Source organism: Megascapheus bottae, chromosome 9, assembly GCF_031878675.1.
Source record: "Megascapheus bottae isolate mThoBot1 chromosome 9, mThoBot2.hap1, whole genome shotgun sequence".
In the NCBI taxonomy this organism is placed as follows: domain Eukaryota; kingdom Metazoa; phylum Chordata; class Mammalia; order Rodentia; family Geomyidae; genus Megascapheus; species Megascapheus bottae.
In genome coordinates, this window is record NC_143517.1 from 25,650,918 (window position 1) to 25,656,945 (window position 6,028).

Here is a 6,028-nt window from a genome sequence, read left to right on the forward strand (position 1 = left end):
GCATGCCCAGGGGACCCTGTGGTATGGGGTGGGCGTCAACAATGAGGACATTGCAGACAGCTTCCAGGCCTTTGTGTGGGAACCATCAATGCCCCAACAGCAGCCTCTGAAGCTGTGTGCCTTATTGCGTCTGTCCAAGAGACCATCAAGAATCCCAGCTCCACTGTGGACACTTCCCCAGCTGCGGGCCGGGGCCGGGGCCAGGGCCAGGGCCGGATACATTAAGAGTCATCACACCCTAGCCCGCAGGCTGCAGTGGGTCCACTCACCCTCCCTGGCTTTTAGTCTGGCTTGAAAGGAAGTGATAGTAATTGGTCCACTCTTCTCACTGGCGGTTATTTAAATAAAATTGAATACTTAGGAAAAAATAAAAGAACTGTGGAAAACAAATATTTGTTGTAGCTATTCAGTGTGGTACTTTATCTAGATACCTAAACTGGTGGAAAACATAACATTTTCTTTCTGTTCTAAGTGAAAGTGCAGTGACATTTTTTTTTGGGGGGGGAGGGTTGTGAGTGTCTACATGTATGATGTGTGTGGATATATTCCACACTTACACACAGAAAAATATATCCTAGAAAATGTTTCAAATTTCTTATCGGCCATTGTATCAATATGTTGTTCTTTTATTCGGGCCTAAGAAACATTATGTTTTCTTAAATTTTATTTTATTTTTTTTTTATTTTATGCACTCTTTTTTTTTGCCAGTCCTGGAGCTTGAACTCAGGGCTCAAGGCTAGTGATCTGTCTCTTGAATCACAGCATCCCTTTTGTCTTTTTCTGAGTATATGGTACTTAGAAATCGAACCCAGGGCTTTGTGCATGCTAGGCAAGCACTCTACCACTAGGCTACACTCCTGGCCCTATACATTATCTTTAAAAACAAAGACAATTAAACATTAAAGATGAAACAATTCACAATTCTTTATGCTAATATAAATTTCCTTCATGTCAAAATATTAATTCACAATGGTATAAGCAAGTGTTTATGTCCCAGAGGATTTCATCACAGAAAATGACTCTAAAACCATATATTGGAAAATCTATTAGTATTCTTGCTCTGCTATTTGCTCATGTCTCTTCATTTGGCCACAGCTCAGGGAATACTCGCTACATGCAGCACATATCCAAATTGTTTACCTGTGCTACAACAAATTTTCGTAAAGCTGCACTTGACAATAAATAAGCCCACCGACAGGAGCTTGTTTTGGTGATGTTGCTATGGTATCTGTAGCGATTCACTGATTTAATCATATGCCTTCCCTGACAGTGCATTTCCATTTCTGCTTTTAATTTTTCCCTCCAAACAAACTTACGTTCCTCCTATTCAACCCTCACACACTATATTTCAACTGTGTGTCTGAATAGATGCTTGCCATTTAAAATACGAACTATATTTTTGTATGGCTGTCTTTCAATTTATATAAATGATATTATATAAATTACGTTCTAGGGTTTAATCTGTAGAGTTTCCGAGACATGTGTGTAGTCTGTGAGGGCTAGATCATAGCCAGTGATTTCTATGTCTGCCATGCCTTCCCAGGATCCTTTTGGTTCATGCCCATATCACTGTCTGTTTTCCTCCTCTGAAAAACACCCAGAAAGTGTGATAACCTAGAGTCCTAAACAAGAATCTCCCAGGGATGTAAACTCAGGAGTGGAATTACTGAGGTGCAGGAAATAATTCCTTTATTCAAATATATCAAATATCCTTCTAAAATGACTATGTAGTTTATACCCTATATACATTTTCTAATGTAGAAAAATTGCTTGCCAGATGCTGATGGCTCATGCTTGTCATCCCAACTACAGATGAAGTCTGAAGATCAAGGTTCGAAGATGGCTCAAGCGAAAAAGTCCATGAGACTCTTGTCTCCAATTAACTACCCAAATGACTGGAAATAGAACTTGGTTTAAGTGGTAGACTGCTAACCTTGAGTAAAAGAAAAGCTCAAGGGCAGTACCCTGGCCAGGACTTAATCAGCAACAACAAAGCAACAAAAACAAAAACTGTTGTGTCCACATTCACATGAAACAGCGGAGTTTGATTCCACAAAGACATTTATTTAAGAAACCATTTTAAAGTTGCTGTTTAGTCTTATTCAAAACAAATATAAGTAGTATAGAAAGTAAATTTGGAGAGAAAGAATGCAATTCTTTTTCATATATATATATATATGAAGGAAATATATATATATAATGAACAAAGACAATGCTATCTCATAAAATTATTACTTGCTGTTAAATTCTGTATGCATAAGTGTATGCATGTGTGTGTGGGGGGGTGTTATTCAAGAGAAAAGAAAAGAAAGAGGACTGAAGGCACAGTGAAGTAACATGTGTTTTTCTTCTGTAACACAAATCTCATGTTCTTCACACTTGAAAAGCCAATCCCACTAGAGAATTATTCTGAACGTCTCACTCAATTAGTGTCAGTCTACACAGAACACATTGGCTGTGGAGATAAGCTGGTCATCCAAGTGTAACTATTCTGCCCAGGGATTATTCTCTCAGAGAAAGGAGGCAGATCCCAGTAGGCTTCAAGAATTATGTGTGTCCTTCCTCAAAACCCATTGAATTAAGAAGATTGCAAGTAACAATAATCTTCACTCTGGTTGGCTTACAATAGCATGAGTATTAAAATATATATCAGGATAGCCTGGAGGCATGCTATACAAAGCCAAATTCAAAACTGAACATTTCTATCTTCATCTTCCAAGAGAAATGTCAGAGCAAATGGAAGTGGTAGCAATCTCTCAGATTCTAGATCCATAAGAAAAAATGATGCTCTCATTCTCAAAAAAATTCAGCAAATATTTTATTTTATCTCATTGAATCTAGTTGCCACAAGTTCATTCTTGAGTCAACTATGTAACTATGTTCTTGTGATATTTTTATCTGCAGAGTCCATGCCAGTTTCAAAGGCAAGACAACAAATTGATCTGAAATGGTTTTGCTGAAATGAAAAATAATTATGACCTGAAACCAAAATCTAGTCCATGAACTATGTACACAGACATGAAGTGACAAACACAATGAGGTCAAATGTGTGTTAGTAAATGTGTGCCAGTTATCCCTTCTTCACATATAAAGAAACCAAACTGATGAGCCTGAGAATATTGTATGATATGAGTAAATAAAAGGTATGCATTATAATGATGTGCCTTGAACATACCTGTGGAAATATGGCTTTTGGACAACTTGTCAATGGGAGATTTTCTGCTAGCAAATATCTATACCTCAATAACTTGGTCTTTCTTCATCTTCGTTTTAGATAGTATCATGTAGCTTAAAGATCCTTATTGTATAAACATTGATTACATAAAATATGATTCACCAAATTAAATTTTAATTCTCTTCTATTTTCCTAAATAAAGGATTTTATTGTATGTTATGGAAAGGATATTAAATGTTGAAATTGTCCTAATATTTCACAGTTAAGGTAGCAATCACAAAAAGGGAAATCATTAATTTTTCACACAAATATACAGCCAGTAACTATCGAGTAGCCATCAAAGGCATTCTACAGATTATCAAGTTATACTTGTTGTATAGAGTTATTTGCCTTCGGCCACAAGAGAAATGCACAGTCTCCTTTGAAACAATTCTTGAAAAAATTGGCACCTAAAAAAATATATTGTCTTTATATTCTTTGTTACTATTAAAATATAAACTGGAGATATCAAATGTGCTGTGTTTTTACCTTCCAACCAGAAATCATTTTTTATATAATACAAATCTATAATATTAAAATGAAGGCTCATGGTTAATAAGCAGTTGTCAAGATTATTTTTCTAAGCTGCTTAAGGTTTGTTTTAATTAAATTGGAATTTGTAGAATATTCTTGTAAAAGCTTTTACCACTGCATAATAATATTTTTTTAACTTTCATATCTTCTGAGGGCAAGTGTAAGTAGTCTTTGTTTATAAATGTGTCTTTCTGACGTGATTCCACACTCAGCAATGTAGTTAAGATGTGGAGTCATGCCTAATATTGACTCTGGGAACAAATTTCAAAGGAGAAAAGAGAATGAATTATTGACTGAATGTTTAAATAATGCCAGACATGATGGAAAGTTCCTTATATGTAGCATCTCTGAGTAAGTATAACTAATCCCTATTTTTTCAAATGAGGAAACTGAAATTCAATAACACCAAAGAGGTGATTTGCATTGCTTATGCAAAGATTAAATGTGTGGATTAATCGACCAATAATATCAGTTTTCCAAATATGTAAAAGGTGGTAAGGAAGAATAAGAAAATTAAAATATAGTTAGTGTCTAACAGTGCAGTAAACAGAGTCCAACATGACTGACATAAAACCTCTCTAAATACAAGACAAAACTACTAACATACAATTCACCTTCAGTGTTTGTCACTTTGTCAATCTTATTTCTGTCCTATAAATGAGGAAACAAGCCCACATATTCTATAAACTGGGGATAGAAAGAACATGTTTGATTGCAAACTCCACATTATTTTGACTGTACTAAGTGAAATAGAAATGCTGAGTTTCAAACGTCTTGTGCATGAGCCTGAAAACACTGTATTCTAGTTCATATTTTACAGCTACCACAGTGAGAATCAATGCCAGAAACTACCATAGATATCACAAATGCCACCCCCATTGAACCTTACCAATATTATGTTTGGAAATGAGGAAAGAAGTCAATCAGAAGGAGCCAGTTTGAAATCACAAGATGAGGAGGCCCAACTGGAAATGTAGTACCTCAGCAGGTTCCATGTCTTTAATTCTATACAATACCCTGCTGACAAATATCACCTTCCAACTCAGGATTTATATGCAAACCATAACAATTATAGTGTCTCTCTTCTCCCATTGTGCTTTGGTATTTAATAGTCCATGAAATACAATATTAGCTCAATATATGACTCATCTGGCTAAAATAATCAGAGTGCAGACAGCATCTTAGTCATGAACACCTTAGTCATAAACCAAGTTGCAATTTATCAGCAAGCACATATGACATTGAACAAAACCATGCCAATTAAAGCAGCATTCGTGTCTTGCTGTATGGGATGACTTAGCTGAATAGACATTTAACATGCATGTATTTACTATTTTTAAGTTTTTTAAAAAAAAGGTTTATAAGAGCTATCCTCTCTTTATTATCTGTAAATAGTTAGTTATATGGAGGAGTGGCCATTTAACAAGTTTATTCATTTCATAAACAATTGAGATCGCCATAGCCTTTATGGAGAGCATTTTATCCATTTGCAAAGATAAAAGAAGTTGTGACTATCCACTGACAAGAAACTATAGGCCATGATTGTATATGTTTTACTCGTTGTTCATGTAGCCTTGTAGAACATGGACACATTAGTTTCTATTTTGTGACTATGGGAGTTATACCATTGTATAAAACATTCTCAAGTACAAAGTATAGGTCTAAAACAGCATTTTGTTCTTATTGACTAATCTCTTTACTTTTCCAAGAATCAACTTCATTTGAAAATTAAGAGACTCTATTTAGTATCTCTACCCCTCACAGATTAAGTTTAAAAATCAGTGGTCTCAGTTTTTTTAAGAATACAGGGCTAAAGAATTATCTTCAGGCTCAAAGAAAAAAAAAACATAAAGTGAAAATTCAGTGGCTACCGCAGCACAGAGAAGATCTGAGAAAATAGCCTAGCCTTGATCATGAAACTCTGTTTATCTACAGGAATAAATGTGGGAGTGGAGAGAAACAAAAATCTCCTTTTTGAGAAAATAACTCACAAATAATAAGACCTTTTTAAAAAATTCTTTTTATGCAGGGAGTAGAATCAGACAGTGATTAGATACTAGATCATTTCTTTTATCCTTTTACGAATAAAGGGTAAAAAGTGTGCTTGTCATCAGTATTAATGGACAAAAGTTTAAAAAGAAACAAAACTTGAAAAACTTCAGAGTAAACCTTCAAAATGTTTGTTATCACCATGGGGATTTTACATACGGCACAAATTCCTTGATACTCGCTTTCTAGGAGCTCAGTCACAATTGCTCTGTTCTTCAGCATATACTAGAC